Below are 22377 nucleotides of genomic sequence, written 5' to 3'. Positions count from 1 at the left end.
TATTTATATGCTTATGTAACTATAGACCTACCGGTACATGATGTAAACATAGGAAAAAATAAACATCAAATACAAAGACTTATTTATTTTACAGGCACACAGGAAATAAATTGAGTCATTCCATGCCAGTAAGTTCCGGTAATTACAACCAATACAGACCTGCAGTTGTAGTTCAAACTAGGCCTGGTAGTTATGATGATTTATCATGATTTTCAAGTTCGACTGGGTGACCGGTTGGTTAAGGATCAGAAATAAAATGGCGGTTTAACGTCCTACTGATGAAGTCCGGCATATGCTACAGTGTGCTATGAGGGAAATTTTACCTAGGCAGCAGCACTATGGCCTACTCTTGCGTTGATTTTAATTTGCATGCAAATCGTGAAACACTAAAAAGAGCTGACAGAAATATTAGGTTAGTTTTCCCCTTACTTATGTAATAACATTCAACAATATCTAATAAATGACCCGTCCCACAGTCATGTAAGAAACTAATTGGTCAATTTTAACCATGGATCAAATGTGTTTATAAAATATGAGAAAACATCAAATTATTGTGTCTCATCTCTGTACAATCAAACTGTGATTTTGGAGCTGGCTCACGAACCTTGGGGTCCAAGAAAGTTTTTCTGCATTATCAATCCTGGTTTTCTAAGGTCAGCAATAAAGGGGGGCGGGGGTGATGTGTATATCATTTGCAGCATGATACTGTTCTCCTGACAATTGAAGTTTCACTGTTCAGACAATTTCCCACATATAACACTGCATGACATATGCCCATTTCCTTTAATCTTTTTAATTTATCTATTTTTCAGATATAAAACAAATACTCAAAAAGATCGGCAACGTTGTCAGGGGTACCTTTAACCTGGGGCAGTTATATTCAGACCCAGCTGATCCAACGAGAATACAAAGATCCCCCTCCACAAGTCCACCCACTCTAGAAGATATTGTGAAGAAACAGACCACAAAATTTTAAGAATATTATAGAATATAATATATTCTGACCAAAATTAAATATACACAATATAAAACAGGAATATGTTTTAATAGCATCAATGTTTATTAAACATGCATTATCAAGAAGTAAATGTGCCTATTGCAGGTCTTTCTTTAGGTCTGAAATGTTATATACTATTCAAAAAAAGTAGGGGATATTTGATTTTGGGGGCATAATACTAAAATATGCAAATGACTACGAAAAAAGTCACTATAGAACCTAACAGAAGAAACATTTCCAGTTACATGTGACGCCCAAACGCACCAATAGCTACCGCATGGAATGCAGGTGATGCTTGGGATCATCATGGGGGTCCAACCCAAGATTTGCACGACTCTGACTTTGAATGTTACAGTCATTGTGGCATTGAATTCCAGGGTGGAAACATCAGTTTAATTGTTTTAGTGACCAGAAAACAAATTTTGATATGCGTCGGCTTACCCAAAATGAAAGGTTACGTGCCCTTGGCATGCTACAGATCGGCACAACACAGGCGGTTGTGGCGCGGACGATGAATGTTTCTCAGTCTGTCATAAGCAGGCTATGGTCCAGATACCGTGATACACAATCTGTACAGGACAGACCACGCTCAGGTCGACAACTCAAGCCCAGGATCGATTTATCCGTACCTTGGCCTTGAGAAGTCGTGTCATCACAGCAAATCAGATCAGCGCTCGTCTTCAAACAGACACTGGTGTGAGAGTGAGTGGCCAGACGATTCGGAATCGACTGCATAGGGGTCACCTTCGCGCCCGACGTCCTCGCGTGATCCCTTGTTTGAGAGATCATCACATTCAGGCAAGACGTCGTTGGTGTAGGGATCGTCAACACTGGGATAATCGACGCTGGAGCAATGTGATGTTTTCAGATGAGTCAAGGTTCACTGTTGATTTTTTGGACAGACGTAGGAGGGTGTGGCGTCGTCGAAACGAGCGCTTCCAAGACGTTAACGTCATCAGACATGATCGATTTGGGGGTGGTTCTGTTATGGTGTGGGGAGGCATCACTGTTGCTGGAAGAACGGCTTTACATGTTGTTGCAGGGCGTGTTACAGGCCAGTACTACCGGGACAACATCTTGGCAGTCCATGTTGTGCCGTTCGCACGACGTCATGGCCGCAGTTTCATCTTCCAGGATGACAACGCAAGATGTCACAGGGCCAGGATCGTTACAGGTTACCTCCAACAACAGAACATCACCACATTACCTTGGCCAGCACTGAGTCCCGACCTCTCCCCCATCGAGCAGGTCTGGGACATGCTTGGACAGAGGTTACGTTAACGTCAACAACGTCCTGCCAATGTCCAAGAACTTTCTGCTGCGTTGCAACAGGAATGGGACAATCTGGACCAAAATGACCTTAGACGTCTCATTAGGAGTATGCCACGTCGGATCAATGCTTGTTTGGCAAACAGAAGAGGATTTACCCGTTACTGACTTGGTTGTGATGCTGTGGTAACTTTGCTGTTTGACCCCGGGTATCATTTTACCCTTATAATGGTCAGTCTGTGCCTTACTTAGTCTAACGATCATTTGGAATAAATCGATGAATGTGAACTTCATTTCATTTTGTCATTTGTTTCTTCGTCAGTTTCATTAGGTGACTTTAATAACACTTAAAAATCAAATATCCCCTACTTTTTTTGAATAGTATATAAACTACATGTATTAATTAGACATTTATTATAATCAACTCTTGATGTCATCAAAGGTGTCCGATTTTCATTGGATTTGAATCTGATCTGCTGTTCGCCGTCTGTTGATTAAACGCAACAATGGATAATCAGGACTTTGTTTATTATCGTGACAGCAGTAACAATGACAATCGAAGCTACAGTCATTTTTAAACAAAGGTTTTCTCGGCGGTAACAATGACAATTGAGGCTACAGTCATTGTTACAATAAAGTTTTCTCGGCTTATAGTCTTATAGTGAAGCAATTTGACTGAAATTCTCAGCATATTCCATTTACATCATCTAGTTTTAACTATTATAGTGAGAACTGCCAGATCTTTATCTAATCCACCATAATGTATCTTTAACTAATAGAAAAAAATGTTTTGTTTGATAATTTGGGTAGGTCTTTTGAACAGTGCTCCTTCATTCATGGTTATACCCATTTGTCAGGATACCTCCTATTTACTTTGCAGACTATACAGTTTGATATTACTTGTCTGATTATCTCGACTGTGCCTCCAAAACTGACGGTAGACAGCAAGGCGAAACCTTTTCTGTCCATCATCATCTGGCACCCTAACAAAATGTCATCACTTGTTTGTAATGCGATCTAAACCCACTCATCTAATCAATACTTATCAATTTCCTGAAAGTAAAATGTTAAAATATGTAAAAATGTATTAAGTTTTATATAACTATTAGTTGTTTATTGCCAAATATTTTTTTTTGTCTTTTGTAAACAGAGTTTGTCTTGAATGTAAATATTAAGAGTCTCTGAGTAAACCAGTTGTTGATGTGATAATTATTTGGTTGTCATCAAATCACAAGTTACCATAAAGAAATAGTGAAATCACCGATATTCCAACTATAAAAGTTAACACTGCATGAAGTTTTAGATTTTATACTTGACATCTACTTACCGGTCTTAGAGATAAGCAATTTTGAGGCAAAAGTTTATAGCATAATTTTTTGTCGGTGGTGGTGGAGACGTGACTGGTGTGTCTCTAGCTGCAATAGTCAAACTGTCGCAAATTTCAAGCCTGGTTGTCTTTCTATTATGACAACTAGCAATTCCATTCTTTTTTTATCATCCAGCTGTGATATTAACATCTGTAAATATTAAATGTAATCTTGATGTAGTGAAATATTTTTTTTTGTAATTATATAATAAATTAGCTCACATGACAGCCAAAGAATCGAAAAGATTTTGTTTTTATACATATTTGCATGCCATACAAAATGTTAATGATATGACTTGTCAGTTATCTGTTTGTCGTCATTGGCACTTTAAACAAACGATTCTGGGTTTGTAACAGGAGCTACACAACCCCCTCATCTGCAGTAAGCATAATACAGCATAAGGGTTGTAGTAAAGAAATTACTGTTATTTATACCTTCAATCCATCAATTCTCTGTGATCTCAACCCTGCCAACCCTTTTTTTTCCGTGGTCTCTGTGACATCTCTTGGATGCCTTGAGACAACACGTCTGTGCACAGTTTTCCTACGCTTTGATGGAGAGGAGGGGTCTGTAAGATGGGTCAGTCGTAGCCTTTTCTGGTGTTGGCAAATCCGGCAAACTTTTAATATTATCAGAACTTGATAGTGGTGTAGGAATAGTGGTGCGTGGATCACTTGATGTGTCACCTACTCGGCATAAAAAGCATAAAATATCGATAGATTTCCCTACTCTTACTGCCTCTAAATAGCTTTTTCTAGACAATTCTGAAGAAAACAAAACATTCAAAACTTGTGAAAATATCAACAAAAATCATTCTAAGGATATTGTCATTTGGTTTATAAATTTCATTGAGTTTAAAACAAATATACACATTGCAATACATAATTACTTTCAACAAAATATAGTCTTTATTATTTGGTAGTTTTTAGTTTGGTCAAAAAATTTCATAAAGAATGAAGACATACTTGTATCACAAGTCCTGCGTGTCCACTGATCACACTTGCTACATGCCATTGGCTTATTGCCTGTTCTTCACTTTTCTACTACACTTTACAGTTTACACACTTCTCAACCATTTTGTATGACAGTTTCTCAATTGACAAAAATTACCAGCCATTCCTTTTATAATAAATACGGGTCTACCTGCTATCACTATAAGCCATTCTATCTTCCAAATTACAAAGAATCTATTCTGTATTTTAGTATACAATGTATCATTTGCAGGTGAAAAGTCCAGCCATTTAGTAGGCCTAGTATCTATTTGATCACACGAAAATATAAAAACAACCCATCCTATAATTCCACGGCATATACAAATGGTGTTAAGTTGTGGTTATGTCTATAATATCCATATTTAGCACATAAATGTCGAATACAGTATCAAAAAAACCGATCAAACATAATCAACACAGAGCCATGAACGGCTAAGACTCATTGTCACCAGACTAGAATAAACAAACTGAAAGTAACACGGAAATGTCGCTGCGCACGCGCTGCACATAGTCGCGTGTTATCCAGGCACTTCTGTATAATGCAAACAGGAACAAGTCTTCACACATGGAGCGATACCAACGATTGAAAGTTTTTTGAAAACGTATCACATGGTTTGAAGCAGTTGCTCGGATCTAAGTTAGAGGTTATTAAGGGCTTTTCACACAGGGAATATCCCTTTAATACAGTTATCTACATATAAATAATATGATTCTGTTTGATAAATAATTAATTTATTTATTTAAAAATATTATGATACCGGAATATAGATAAATGATTTTATTTTATGTAATCATCTATTTGTCTTTTTATTTTATTCTTTTAAAAAAAATTGAGGTGTACGTTTGTATTTTGTGTTTGTGTATGTGTCTAGGTGTGGGAGGGGGGGGGGGGGGTCATTTTATTTTTATTCTTAGTTTATTCTTATTCTGTGTTTAATACTCCACGCAGTTTTGTTTAAATATGTTGATTATAATGTATCATTATTGATTATGATTATGTATAGTTGAAGTTCAAGTAATTATTTAATATTATGTACTGGCATTTTAAACCACAGAAAATAAACTATTCAAGTTATGTGTCTAGCTGTGTTGATACATAAACAAGCTTCATTTTGGTGAAATAATTATGTCTCTAGATCTGTTAAATTTCTAAGATATGGAGTGAGGCTGAGAATTGAAGCAAAATGGCCGATTTCGCGAAGTGTAGGTCTGCCTATTGGCGTTACTAAACGGACAACGACTCCGTCATTCACACTCCGATTTTGAAAAATTTGGCGTTGTTACAATGCTGAGGCTTTCGAAAAATAACAAAGTGGTCGAAAAAAGAATTGATATTTAAAATAAACTGCCGGTAGCTATTTCAACTTTACGTAATTATTTAATTAGAACATAAACCTCTCGAACTATGTCAAATGTCTTTGTATGGTTGTGTTGGTGCGTAAATAAGCTTAATTTTAGTGAAATAATTATGTCTCTAGGAAATTTGGTTGCTGGGATATGAACTGGAGTTGAATATTGAAGCAAACTGGCCAATTTCGCGAACAAGGGGTCTGCAAATTTGCGTTACTAAATAAACAGTAACTCAGTCAATTCTGCTCCGATTTTGATACACTTGGTGCTGTTACGTCGGCTTATGACCCCAAAGCTTCACACTTAATTTGAAAATAAAATATGTTTTAAAAAAACACAATCGTAGTCTCTATCGATTTCGAAATGCAGCGGAGTTTTAAACTATAATACTGAAACACAAACAGGTTTTACACACCAATGGTCAAGTCGTTTAATCAAAATATTAATTAATTCGTTTAAATCTTATATCGTCATAACGAAATAACAAATTCATTATAAAGAAATAATTTATTTGATACAAACAAATATTAAATCTTTTAAACAAAATAATTTTTCACATTAACGTAATAACATTTCGTATTAACGATATAATATTCAGTATTAACGATCTTATATTTCGTATTAACGATGCGAAATGATATTTCTTTATAACGAAAAAAAGTTTGTTTTGTCAAATTAATCATTTCGATTGAACGAGTTGATTATTTCGTTTATTTCCTGTAAACGAATTTATTTTTTCCTGTAAACGAATTTAATAATATTTCGATTTACAAAATAATTTATTTGATACAATGAAATATTACTTCTTTTAAACAAAATTATTTTTCGTATCGATGTAATATTGGCGAAATAATATTTCTTTATATGAAAAAAGATTTTGTTTTGTCTAATTAATTATTTCGATTAAACGAGTTGATCATTTCGATTAAACGAAATAATTAATATCTCGATTAAATGAGTTAATTGTTACGTTTAAAGGAAATAATTATTTGGTTATAATAAATAAATAATAACGAATAATTATTTTTTGGATTGTTGGTATGCATACGTGTGCTGGTGTTATGTGTGCGAGAGAGAGATATTGTAAAGTGTTCTTCTTAAATTAAAAAAAAAAAAAAAAAAAAAAAAATCAATCTATTTTAAATATTGCGTATTTATATCACCGTAGTTTATCTCACAATTACAACACTTGACAAAAACGGATTCTGCACGTGCAAATCTACCTATATAAATCATATGGCTGACATTTTTATTCTTTGCCAAAATGACAACGACTTTACAAGACGCGTTAAATAAAGGGCAAAAGCCCTTATAACAAAGGTATAAAATGCGTGGTTTTGTTCAATAAATATCATTGAGGACAAAAATTATTCATATGTTATTGCCGACCCGACCACGACAACCAGGTTATTCACCAATTTCGACTTGAATTTGGAGAAAACATATCTATTTACAGGATATATAATCCGAAATTCCAAGAAAAATGTAAAATATTTAACAACAGGTAAGAAATTGATTCAATATTCAGTTTTAACAAGTCAGGACCTTTCAAATATTTCCATTACTACTAAGATCATATCTTTAAAAAGGGAAAATATTTGGAAACGAAAAATCTGTAAGCCCACAAAATCTGCGAGTTACTACCAGATGAAAATAGATTTATATAGAAAATATATATTTTCCATTTTCAATTCGAGCTGGAAAAAAAACATTGCCTGGTTTGAATTTGATAAAAACGTTATTCATTACAGAAAAAAAGCCTCGCGGCACACCAAATGAATTAGATATTTTAGAAGAAATAAAGCAAATGGCAAGGGCCCTTTTTTGTCCCTTAGCCCCAACCCGCACAATTATCGAAAGCAGGGGGTTCCTGGAACCATCCATCATAATTGCCACAGTAATTCAGGTAAAGCTCTTTATAATTCGTAAACTTTTCATAAAATTTCTCATCCTGTCACAGTTTAGTAATATAGGGAGATGTGAGTTGTATTTTACGTCCGCTTCCACATGCTCTTGGGTAGTTTCTATCTGTAGTGACTAGTGGTAATTCAAAATGATTTTTAGAAATTCTGACTTTATAAACTAAATGGTTTTAATAATGAACACTTAGAACAAAGAGTCAAATTTTATTAAAAGTAAATGTTAAAGAATAATGTATTGTGTAATTATATGTATTAATATCATTTAGTATTAATGATGTCATGCTTGAAGAGTTATTCCCCTTTTCTCGTATTGTAACCATGACGTTGTTCTTATTGTTTTATAAGTGAAATTATTGACTTTGTAAACTTGAATGCCATTTTATCTATTTTTTACTTTTACTTTGTACATGTTAATATGATCAGGTACAGAAATATAAATAAAATGTTATTAATATACATCTATACTTCAGGAACACAAAGAAGAAAAAATCACACTGTCAGGAGGGAATGAAAAAATAATTATGCCAACTAGGGGAAACCTACAAAGTATCAAATGTAAACGTAAAACTGCACGATATGCAGTTTAAATTCAATTCAACTGCTGACACGCAGATTGAGGTATGTATAATACATTCCTGCACACTCAGCATTTTAAGTTTCCCATTGCCAGATTCGAAAGACAGACATATCATTATTTTATATAATCATTTAAAATCATTTCAGCTAACGGATACAAGCAACGTGCAAGTCATACAGTGCATATTGAAATATGCACAAATATTTTATTAAATAGTTTACAGTATATATATATATGATTTAATTTCACAATGCAAAATATGCATTAAACTTTAACAGGGCTAACTCGCTTGTGAAGAAGTACAAGTTATGGATGTCGAATTATTGAAATATAAAACTATTTGATATTCTTTATTTAGCAACAAACATTAATCGATAATAAAATATATCGTATCTTTAGTCACTATTAGTTCGAATAATCTTAATAACAAATTTTATAAATATAATAATATATATTTAATATATATTGTAAAATATTCGCTAGTAATTGTAATAAATGATATAAATTCTTTTCCGTTTATTTTAGTACTGTAACAGTGTACATTGACAAAATATGCAATATATTTTATTTTAGATATTTTATTCTTATGTATATTTTATAGATTATATAGTTTATTTTAAATGTATATATGTTTATTAAAGACGTCGAGTCTATATTGCATAAATCAACCTTGACGCTGATTTGGTGTCAATAGATCTTAAGCATATTATATAATGGTATACTGATATAGAAGAACTTGAATAGAGGGTCCTTTATTGGTTGTTTATTTTAAAGTAATTAAGTAAGATTAATGGTGACAGCTTTAACTTTAAAAACAATACCTAGGATTACACTGACGCTATTACTCGGGTTGTCGTTACCTGACATTAAGTCAAGCGAGTCTAGATCCGGCCAATCAGATTTCGTATCGAGTAATGGGCGTCTTCCGTAAATGGTCTTCCACCAATCAAAAAATGAGATTAATCCAACACGTGGCATCTCTAATATTTGCCGGGATTTTTGGAAGATATAAATATATCTAGCTAAACTTTCACCATTATCTTCACTTAATAAATTACTTTGAAACGACAATATTGGATCTCTCTTATATTCAGGTAAGCCTCTATGTATATTTTGATTGTTTAAACTTTATATATATTTTATTCTAACCTTTGATTTAGAATTATATCCTTTTATATCGGATCAATACGATTAGTAGAATCGAGTATTACATTAATAGATATTTCTTCATCTACGTAAAATATTAATTAATAAACGGAAAAGTAAGAATTGATATGATTCATTACTTGTTTAATTACTTGAGAATATTTTACAATATATATTTTTAATAGACGGAAAAGTACTATATATTCGATAGATTACTTGTTTATTAAAGAAATGTGTTATTTAGATTAGTGGAAATAATTAGTGACTAAAAAGTACGGTATATGTTATTTTCGATTAATACTTGTTGCTAAATAGAGAATAAAGATTTAATAGTTATATTTACTAAAGATTTAATAGTTATATTTAATAAAGATTTAATAGTTATATTTATTAGTTACATTTAATAAGGATCGTACATTTAAGAAATTCTACATCAGTAACTTGTACCTCTTCACAAGCGAGTTAGCTCTATTGTATTACATTGAAATTATACATATATTATTATTGTTATTATATGCTACACCACCCTATGTATATATATTATTATAAGCTACACCATCCTTTACATAGTATTTACGTTATATTGTTATTAATGTTTGAATTTGAATAATGATCATCTTCACTTAATAAATTACTTTGAAACGACAATATTGGATCTCTCTTATATTCAGATTAAAAACCACCGAAAACCACACTTTTACAATTGGGGAGATGTTTTAAGATCCTGACTGATGTCGAAACAAGGAGTTGATCCAGATAATTTTCCAAGATATCCGTTAAGAAACAAAGAAACAGAGAAAACAGGAGAGATATCGGAAACTGAAATTACAGTTAACACTGACATTAACACGATAGCTTCAAACTCCTCTACAGAAGACAACGGTACACAGGTATTTGCAATGAGTTCCCTGCAGTTACCCAGATTCAGTGGAACGGGAAACGAGACAGCCGCAACTTTTATCTGTGAGTTTGAACATTTAATGGCAATACAAAAAGTGACTAACGATAGTTTGAAATTATCAAATTTGTCATTTTATTTAACTGGAGAAGCCAAACTTTGGTTCCAGAAACTGACACCGGAACAGAAAGACAGTTTCCAAATAGTGAAAAATTTGTTTTTAGATGAATTTAAATATGTTTTAGACGTATCTAAATTAAAATTACAATTGCAACAACAGACTAATGAAAGCATTGAGCAATACGTATCAAAATTAGGCCAGATTGCCTTCGCCAGTGACGGGAAAGTGCCCGAGGAGTTAATAGTGCATACCGCGATGGAAAATCTCTTGCCACGAATAAAATCGAGTGTAACACAATCTAACCCCAAAACAATTAAAGAACTGAAAAGTGCTATTGTAATTGCTAATAGAGTAGCCATGTTACAACCATCAGAAACTGTTGTGGCAGCAGCCACAGGCAATATGCAAATTGGGCCAAATATCTTGAACACAGTTACAGACACTCTAGGCAAGTTTAGGGACGAGATGGTCGACTTGAAGAACAAAATGGCCGACATAGCAGCCGAAGTTATGTATGTAGGTCACCCATTACGACAACCGACCACAGACGTATTTTATGAACAACGAAACCAGTATCAACATGGACAACAATATAACCAACCACGCTACCATTCCAACAACCAGTCGCAGTATTATAATCACACGTTTTCAAAACAACAATTTCCGCAAGGACAGAACCCACGACACCAATGGAACAGTCGGAATCAACGCTGTAGAGGTTGCGGTGAGTTTAATTGCTCTATTAGAAATTGTAATGGGAAATTTTGTAATTTTTGTAATTCTAATACCCATACATATAACAAATGTTATAAACGCCCAGGCAACAGAAATGGTGCTCAAATGAAATGATTCGTGGTGCCTGGATCAAGCAAATATGGTTTGAACAGGCATACAGAAATTATTGAAATTAATGAAAATAATGCTGGTCAAGTAATAGCCGTACAAACGTCCCTGGAAAGAAATATGATTGAAATTATGATAAGTTCAAAACAGTTAAATGCATTAATCGATACCGGGGCTAGTATATCTATTCTATCTTTCAATTTATTTAATAAGTTAGGTTTTAAGAAATCACAAATTGAACCATCAAATATAATCAAAGTAACTGGAGTAGGTGGTGATCAGTATAATGTTTTGGGTACTATGAAGGTACTGCTTTATATAAACAATGTTTCACTCCAACACGAATTCCATATTATGCCACAGGTACACCACCCAGTAATTTTAGGACTTGATTTTATGGAGCGATTTAATACAAAAATAGATATAAGTAAACGTATTGTGTCATTTGATGAGGGAATACCTGACATAGCATTGATATCGAACAACATAGGCTTAGTTAGACCCCAAAAATCTATCACACTTAAAGCTCGTCATCACGTTGACGTACCTGTGAGATTGGCAAATTTTAACTATTGTAACGCAGTTTTATTAGAACCAAATCCCATTCTTGCGAAAAAAGGTATTGTAGGAGCTAGATGTCTTTTTCAACCATTGGAAGGAAAGGCTGTGCTACGTTTATTAAATTCCACAAATAAAAATATAAAAATTTATAAATCTAACATATTAGCCACAGTAAGTAATATTGAAGAGAATTCTATAATGGACTTATTAGACAATGAACATAGCACGCTTGCAAATCCGGGCGTTAATGTCATGTCTTTAAAATCCGAGGAATCTCGTGAAAATGAACTCGAGTTCGATTTAACAGATTCTGACTTATCGGATAATGAGAAACGGGAATTATTGTCATTTTTGAATACAAATCGACACGTATTTGCGAAGAATCTTAAAGAATTGGGTAAAACAAAGGGTTACAAACACGTCATAGATACTATGGAAAACGAAGGTCCGGTACGTTCACAATTTTATCGACAATCGGCCGAACTTAGAAAGGAAACCTCGCGGCAAATAAAAGAAATGCTTGACAACAATATCTGCGTTGAAAGCAACTCACCCTGGCGGTCACCGGTCATTATGGTTAAAAAAAAGTCCGGAGAATGGAGATTCGCTGTAGATTACAGAAAATTAAATAAAATTACTAAACCAAATTATTTTCCAATAATACGCTTTGAGGACGTCATAGATTCCGTTGGGGAAGCACAAGCAAAAATATTTTCAGTATTAGACTGCGCGAGTGGATTTTGGCAATTAGAAATGGATGAAAGTACAAGACACAAGGCAGCATTTATTACCCAAGATGGCGTGTATGAATGGAAGCGAATGCCTTTCGGATTAAGTAACGCTCCAATGACTTTTCAAATGGTAATGACTGAAATATTACGCGACATGAATTGGCAGTACGCTCTTGTCTACGTCGATGATATCATCATTTTTAGTAAAAATTTCCGCGAACACATTCAACATCTTAAAAATGTTTTCCAAAAATTGAGCAAAGCGGGTGTGACACTAAAGCCTAATAAGTGTAAATTTGCAGCACAAAGTGTTAAGTACTTGGGACACATTTTTAGTAAAGATGGAATTTCAGTTAACCAAGAGAAAACCGAAGCTGTACAAACTATTCCAGTACCAAAAAACCAGCATGAGATTAGACAATTTTTAGGCCTTTGTAACTATTACAGAAGATTCATTTTTAATTACTCACATATCGCACAACCTTTGAATGATTTACTACGAAAAGATATAAAATTTGAATGGACAGATAAATGCCAAAATGCTTTTGAAACTTTAAAAAAGACGTTAGTGTCGCCACCTATCTTAGCTTTTCCGGATATGTCCAAACCGTTTATATTGACAATTGACGCTTCCGGTTTCGCGCTTGGTTACATTCTTTCTCAGATTGATAAAGACGGACGCGAGCACGTTATTCATTACGGCGGTAGGTCTTTGCATCCCTTTGAAAAAAAATGGACAGTTACCGAACAAGAATGCTTAGCCGTTTTGGAAGGAATCAAAACATTTAGAGTTTATTTGGCTTCTTCTCCTTTTCAAGTCATAACTGACCACAAAGCCTTAACATGGCTCAAAGATACAAAGCACACGTCAAATAGACTTCTTAGGTGGGCAATCCAAATTCAAGATTACCAATACGAAATTGTGCATAGACCAGGAAAAAAAAATCAAAATGCAGACGCTCTGTCGCGAAGAATGTATCCCGAAAAACCTGTCAATGAAAGCATTGATGACATACCTTCAATCAATAATTTAGAAATACCGGTAATGTCAAAGGACGATTGCATAGAAGTCGAATTTACATACGCGCAGGACAAGCCAGAATCCACAGCGGAAATCAATAGTATAACAATAACAAATTTGGGAGATTCTGATATCGTCAATTTACAAAGGCAATGTTCCGATTTCAAAGATATATTTCAATATTTGGAGGATGGGTATATCCCAGAAACATATGACGAAAAGTTAGTAAGAACCATTGTTTGTAGGTCTTTTGAATACGAAATAGTAGATGGTATATTAAGTCATTTCCCCCATCCACGTGCAAAGACGGATAAGAATACCACCGTCAAACAAATTGCAGTTCCTCGGATACTAAGAGATGACTTGCTAAAATCGTATCATAATTCTTTAGCTGGGGGTTGCCATAAAGGTAGGGAAGCAACTAGGTTAGCAATCATGCAAAAATATTGGTGGCCAAAACTTTATGACACGGTGAATGACTACATTTCCAATTGTGAAATTTGTCAACGAACAAAAAACAATGCGCATAGTAAAGTCCCTTTAACTCCCATGCCTATCGAAGCAGCATTTTCCAGACTTCATATAGATTTCCTTGGTCCACTACCTGAAAGTCCAGAGGGGTATAAGCACATTTTATTGGTAGTAGATTCTTTCTCTGGTTGGCCTGAAGCATTTCCTACAAAAACTCAAGAAGCTAAAGAAGTGGCTGACAAACTTTATCATGAAATTTTTACAAGATATGGTGCTCCTAGAGCTCTATTAAGCGATCGTGGTTCGGCCTTCATGTCGCATTTCAGGTAACTAAATTAAATACAAGTTCGTATCATCCCAGCACAAATTCCACTTGTGAGCGCCGAAATGCCGTAATCGAACAAGCACTGCGTGCTTATTGTAATAAGGACCAATCTAATTGGCCATCATTAATTTCGTCCATCATGATGAGTTTTAGATCCTCTATATCCCAATCCTCTAATTATTCACCATTTAAACTTCTGTTCGGTAAGGAAATGCTTCTACCTTTTGATACCAATATAGTACCAAAAGATGCCATCGGTAAAAATACAGAAATGTACTTGAATCAATTGATAGAGAAGTTGAAAGTTTGTAATACTATTGCAGCTGAAAATATTAAAATGTCGCAAGATAGGAACAAGCTTTACCATGACCGAAACGCAACTATCCCAAGATATGAAGTAGGCGAATGGGTCTTGTTGAAAAACGAAAAGAAAGTTAAAGGATTGTCTCCTAAATTACAACAAAAATATATCGGACCGTACGTCATTATTCAAAAAGGACCTAATTTTACTTACAAATTACAAGATGCGGAAAACGATAAAATCAACAAAGGTTTTACTAACGCGTCGAAGCTCATACATTTCAAGGCCAAGAATAAAGTGGACATCCCTAATCAGAATGTCAAAAATCAGATCCAATCTCAGGTTAAGATTCCACCTCGTCAAGCACAGACTCCTTCAGTAAATAATGATGACGATAAATTATATGACATGAAAAAGATTATGCAGTCTAAAATACGTAACAACCGAAAGGAATACCTTATACTCTGGTCGGATAACAGTAGGACGTGGGAGCCATTTATGAATATTCCTCTCTACATCCGCAATGATTTTCATGAGCGAAAAACAAATTTGGGAAAGGCTAGAAAACGCTCAGCGCAGAGCAAATTTATCAGGAAATTACCTTGAAATCATACACGTTTAACAACATCAGTGACCCCCCTCCCTTATTGATTAATTTTTTTTTATGAAATGTAGCAAGCTAAACAATTATAGATTCGTCTATGTTTATTAGTGCTAGAATTATTGGCGTGCACCCAATTTTTCACAAAAAAAATATAGCTTAGCTACGTCTCTTATTTTTTTTACCTTTTTATTTTTTTTTTTCTAGGCCTATTTTCAAAATTATGGATAATTTTACTGGTATTCTTTGCTAATTGCCCCCACATGGTCTTCGCCACTGATGTTATACAACGAATTAATTACGGGGTAATATTCCGGCAAGCCAATCCCAAGACAGTGACGTTCGGAGTGGAAAATTGGGTCCATACGTTTGAAATACCACTACCTACCACCCAGAGTATTCCTGAATTTCCCAGGTGTGTTAAGAACGAGAAAACGTGTCTGCTAAGTCATCAGTTACTGAAAGATGTTAATGCTATAAAAATAAAAACATTGACTAATATCAACGAAACGGTGTCGCTAATAAAGAAATTAATACCTCAAACAAGACAGGTGCCTATAAGTAGATCCAAAAGATCCTTGCTACCCTTTATTGGAGAGTTCTCGAAATATCTCTTTGGGACAGCTACGCAGGATGATATTAAGTTATTGGCTAATCATATAAATGAACTTACTAAGCATGAATATCAAATCACAAAGGACATGACGCAACATGCTAAGCATTTTTCTTCATATATAACGAAAGTTAATAAAAGGTTCGATAATGCTATGAAAGGTATTGAACAAAATCACGATGCCATTGTTTTCGCTGTCAAAAATATGGAGTCTACATATTCTGATATTAGAGAAGCTTTAATTGCTATATCGCACATACTGACTGATCAAATACAACAGTCTAGTGTTATTGAACATCAATTAAATGATTTAAAGAATGGCATTCAAAGCCTAATAGAAAATAAATTGTCTTCATTGATAATAAACCCCGAAACATTGAGGCGTACCATTCATCAATTAAGTATCATGTTGAAATCTAAATATCCTACTTTTGAAATTCTTTATACTGACGTCAGATATTACTACGCTAATGCGAAATTTATTTTAACTAAACATAAGAATAAGATATATCTATCATTAAAATTTCCTATTGTTGCTATTGTCAAGAAATTAAATATGTATAAAATCGAAACAGTTCCAGTGCCAATTAACCAAACTTCACCTCACACCACTCAACTTCTTGATTTAAAACAGTATTTGGCGGTAACTCAAGATCAACAACATTATGTAACCTTTAATTCGGATACCATAACTAACTGCATTGGTGAAGATAATATTTCATGCTTTTTCAAAATTAATTTATACGCAAGTACGGTTGCTTCTTGCGAATTCGCAATATTTCTTGACAATAAGCAAAATGTAAAGTCAAACTGCGATTTTAGATTTCAACAAAATAATAACGCCCAATTCATTAACCAGTTATCACCTACATCTATACTGATTCATAATATTCCTGCTTTGGCTTTTATTTGTGAACATAGTAAACAAAGGATGGTTCAAGGTTGTAAATTTTGTATTATGTCAATTCCGTGTAGATGCTCAATATCTACAAATGAGTTTATTATTACAGAAAGTTTAGGTAATTGTGCACATGATTCAAATGAAATTACTAAATTACACCCGATTAACCTTGGTTTGTTACAACATTTTTTTAGTGACACTGATTTAATGTCAATATCTGGTAGTTCGACTTATCCGAAACCATTAAATATTAGTAATATTCCTACATTCAAATTATATTCACATGCTTTTAATAATATAATCGCTAATGACAAATCTAGTCATTTAAGTTTGGAACGTATGGTTAAAAACGCTAAAAAGGATGAAATGATTTATAAATCCTTATCGGAAACTATGTTGGATAGTCATTTAGACATGACGACTAATTATTTTGACACAAAAACTATATTAACTATGAGTTCGCTTCTTGTATCTATGGTATCATTATTAATTTGCTTGTGGTTATTTTGTAAATTGCGCACTGTTACTGCAGCACTTTGGTTACTGAAAAAGGCTCAGGCAGCTGCATTGGATAATAACTTGCCATCATTTGAATATCACCTGGAAGTCGAAACAAACCAGGACATTATATCACAAAACTATACGTATTATATTAGCGCAATAGCCGTCACAATTCTTATTTTCACATTTTTTGTTATACTTTTTAAATTTTGGAAGAGACAACTTTGTAACGCAAAAATAATATTAGAAGTAACGTCCGGATATTCTTGTGTACAGTTAACTGTTTTGAATTTACCATTATGTGGGAATTATTGGGATATTATACATCCTGATAAGATTAATAACTTTTCCCTTAATTTTTCAATGTTCCCTACCCTTACTGTGGACATGCCAAATTTTAAAGTCACCAATAAAATTACAGGTGATATGATTAGACCTAGACATAAAATTCGACTTTCCTTGTACCAGGCTTATAAACTTAAACAAATTTTATCTCATTCATTTACGACCTATCTGTTGCTTGAGCATGGGTATACATCGGTTATATTGCCACAAAATTATGCCTAAATACGAAGCTCCCATTCATTTTCTGATGTTGTAATTAGCTCAAACCTTTTCCTATTTTATATTCCGATAAATATCTTTTTATAGTTTTAATATATTATGTATGTATATTTTTATTTGGTATATTATGTACCTATATTTTTTTTTGTGTATATTATGTATGTATATGGGTTTTTTTTGGTTTTAATTAAGGTTAATGCGATTTTACGCATTTAGCCATATTTTGATGATTTGAATTTTGATGACAAAATTTTTCACGGACGAGGGGTATTGTAACAGTGTACATTGACAAAATATGCAATATATTTTATTTTAGATATTTTATTCTTATGTATATTTTATAGATTATATAGTTTATTTTAAATGTATATATGTTTATTAAAGACGTCGAGTCTATATTGCATAAACCACCCTTGACGCTGATTTGGTGTCAATAGATCTTAAGCATATTATATAATGGTATACTGATATAGAAGAACTTGAATAGAGGGTCCTTTATTGGTTGTTTATTTTAAAGTAATTAAGTAAGATTAATGGTGACAGCTTTAACTTTAAAAACAATACCTAGGATTACACTGACGCTATTACTCGGGTTGTCGTTACCTGACATTAAGTCAAGCGAGTCTAGATCCGGCCAATCAGATTTCGTATCGAGTAATGGGCGTCTTCCGTAAATGGTCTTCCACCAATCAAAAAATGAGATTAATCCAACACGTGGCATCTCTAATATTTGCCGGGATTTTTGGAAGATATAAATATATCTAGCTAAACTTTCACCATTATCTTCACTTAATAAATTACTTTGAAACGACAATATTGGATCTCTCTTATATTCAGGTAAGCCTCTATGTATATTTTGATTGTTTAAACTTTATATATATTTTATTCTAACCTTTGATTTAGAATTATATCCTTTTATATCGGATCAATACGATTAGTAGAATCGAGTATTACATTAATAGATATTTCTTCATCTACGTAAAATATTAATTAATAAACGGAAAAGTAAGAATTGATATGATTCATTACTTGTTTAATTACTTGAGAATATTTTACAATATATATTTTTAATAGACGGAAAAGTACTATATATTCGATAGATTACTTGTTTATTAAAGAAATGTGTTATTTAGATTAGTGGAAATAATTAGTGACTAAAAAGTACGGTATATGTTATTTTCGATTAATACTTGTTGCTAAATAGAGAATAAAGATTTAATAGTTATATTTACTAAAGATTTAATAGTTATATTTAATAAAGATTTAATAGTTATATTTATTAGTTACATTTAATAAGGATCGTACATTTAAGAAATTCTACATCAGTAACTTGTACCTCTTCACAAGCGAGTTAGCTCTATTGTATTACATTGAAATTATACATATATTATTATTGTTATTATATGCTACACCACCCTATGTATATATATTATTATAAGCTACACCATCTTTTACATAGTATTTACGTTATATTGTTATTAATGTTTGAATTTGAATAATGATCATCTTCACTTAATAAATTACTTTGAAACGACAATATTGGATCTCTCTTATATTCAGATTAAAAACCACCGAAAACCACACTTTTATAGTACGGCGAACCATATTTAATTGATTTTAGACACTAATTATCTGTCTTTAAACATTTTAAAATAAACAAATATTTCGTCGATAAATGTACTTTTCCTTTTATTAATTAATGCTTAAGAAGATTAAAGAAATACATAATACTCCATTCTACAAATATCATTTTTCCGATATAATTCTAAATCACAAGTTAAAATAAAATTAAATATAAAGCTTTTTAAAAACAAGGCTTTGCCATTCAAATTATACAGTAGAGAGCTTAAATTGAAAATTAAAGAGAAATTCAATATCGTCGTTGATTAGTAATTTATTAATTGAAGATACTAGGGTTCTTTCGTTCCTCGTGTCTAATTCCAATTACAAAAAATAATAACCATAAACTATATTTTTATTTTCAAAATGAGGCTTTGAAGAATTAATATTTGAAATTGGTCACCTGACAAAACAGGTACCCCCCCCCCCACACACACACACAGGTATGATGCCCTAATCCACCCGTGAATACTAGTAAATACGGCCATATACCTGATTATTTTGAAAATTTAATTTGTGAAAAACGTTAGAAAATATTCACAAGCTATCAAAAACTCAATTAAAAAAAGTTTTGGAAAATAAATAATTTAATCGTTTTAAACCGTTCAATTTATCGTAAATACTATTTCAAAACATTTTCTCGGAATTAAAACCCCACAATTTTGAAGTAACTGAAGAATTGTCATCTTGTAATAATAAGTTATTATGTTGGTTATATTTTGTAGTATTCAGTTAGAATTGGGCATATAATCCTTGTCTTTGGCGGTTGTAAATGGCGTGGTTTCAAATCCTCGGTTGTACGTGACAAGGAGTAGGGTCGCCTGTCCAACTTCGTGGGTTTTCCACGGGTCCTCCGGTTTCCTCTCACTGCTAAAGACCCCTACGCGCAAGCGAATTAATGAAATAAAAAATTAAACCATATGATACGTTAGTCCCGAAATGACCTAGTTTGTGTCTAGTGGACGTTAAACACCATTTTTCTCCTTTCTTTGGCGGTTGAACTTCCGGGAACTGATAATGTATACAGACTTTTCCAGTCACATCGTAAAAATATGATCATTCCTACCGGGATGACGCACTCGTTTATTACCAATATGTTAATGTCTCTCCACAATCTACATTTTAAACCACACCATAAAAAACCCCAAACTGATAATAATATAGTTCGTTTTTTATGCAGATCGCAGAAACCCCAGATTCAGTCATAAGTGGACTGCCTATAGCTTACGAGGATAATATCTTGTGCCTCGAGGTTGGGGATATTATCAGTGAATATACCCTAATAACCGATGACCCCGTAGAGGTGGATAATTTAATTCTAAATAAAAAGATAATAGAAGTAACCATAAGAAAAAACAAAGTGTTAAAATTCAAAAGTATGTTCACTTCAAATTAAAGACAACTGATAAACAATCTTAAATTACAGATCTATACTTTTTTCTTTATACTTTCGATGTGAGAATTGCTTCCTACTATAACACAAATAGGTTATCATAAATGTATTTATCAGTCTATACAAATTTATTGAAAAGGAGTTAAATTTAACACCTACCTGGCATTATGTATATTTTTATACGCCCACATTTTCATGTGGACGTATATTGTCGTCGCCCCTGTCCGCCCGTCCGTCCGTCCACAATTGTTTGTGAACAGTCTACAGGTCACAATTTTTATCCGATTTCAATGAAACTTGAAATATAGGTTTATCACCCTAAGATCTCGGTTCTTTTCGATATTGGCATCTATCGGACCGTAACTTCATGGATTATGGCCCCTGATTGTACGAAAAATCATGTTTTTGGCCTGTGAACACTGTAGAGGTCACAATTTTTATCCGATTTTGTTGAAACTTGAAATGTAAGTTACGGTCCGATATGCGCGAATATCGAAAGGAACCGAGATCTTTGTGTTTAAAGGTGATATAATTAAACGGTTTTTTAAATCGGATAAAAAAAATATGACTTCTATAGGGTCAACAAGCTAAAAACGCGATTTGTCATACAATAAGGGGCCATAATTCATGAAGGTATGGTCCGATATGGGCGAATATCGACAGGAACCGAGATCTTTGTGTTATAAACTTACATTTTAAGTTTCAACAAAATCGGATAAAAATTGTGACCTCTATAGGGTCCACAACCTTGATATACCATATTTTCACGCTATTTGAGAACGAAATGTAACTTCGTTAAACCCCGTTTTATTGCATAACCTTATTTTCGTTCAGAATAACATAATTTTTCTGAACTTGGCTATATATTTATTTGTCCTTGTCCATTTGTGAATTATGTATTAATGCGTCTCTTAAATAACTTGAATAATTCAATCTTTTCTTTTTCAGAGATCTCTTTAAAAAAAAAAACAAAGAAGACTCAAAAAATAAAGTTATTGTTTTTTGTATGTATAGTTTGTCACTGTCATAATTGAACTGGGGGGTAAATTGCACCAGTCTCAGACCAGAACAGATATATAGTAATATCAAAATTATAAAACACACTGCCTGATATCTGTTAAATCTGTCTCAATTTCCATGAAGTCCAAATTTAGTAAAGTCCTTTACGTTCACGAAAGGAGAACATCGGGCACAATTCAACCGATTAATCAAAGTTATGACTAAATGTGGAAGACATGGATAGCAGTTCAAAAGTGTTATATTTCGAAATCCGTCATTTATTTTGGTGAAAG

General features: G+C 33.2%; 1 long non-coding RNA gene across 1 annotated transcript; it reads right to left on the bottom strand.

Annotated features, from left to right (window-relative positions):
* Positions 1–2413: 2413 nt before the first annotated feature.
* On the bottom strand, positions 2414–5062 carry LOC130012246 (uncharacterized). The gene is made up of 4 exons (XR_008787631.1): positions 4599–5062; positions 4068–4397; positions 3594–3783; positions 2414–3319 (listed from the first exon to the last, which is right to left on the bottom strand). It is a non-coding gene; the product is annotated as an uncharacterized LOC130012246 (long non-coding RNA).
* Between the last annotated feature and the right edge of the window lie 17315 nt (positions 5063–22377).

Source organism: Patella vulgata, chromosome 3, assembly GCF_932274485.2.
Source record: "Patella vulgata chromosome 3, xgPatVulg1.2, whole genome shotgun sequence".
Classification (NCBI taxonomy): domain Eukaryota; kingdom Metazoa; phylum Mollusca; class Gastropoda; family Patellidae; genus Patella; species Patella vulgata.
The sequence above is the reverse complement of the archived record's forward strand: the minus strand, read 5'-3'. Positions and strand labels throughout refer to the sequence as shown.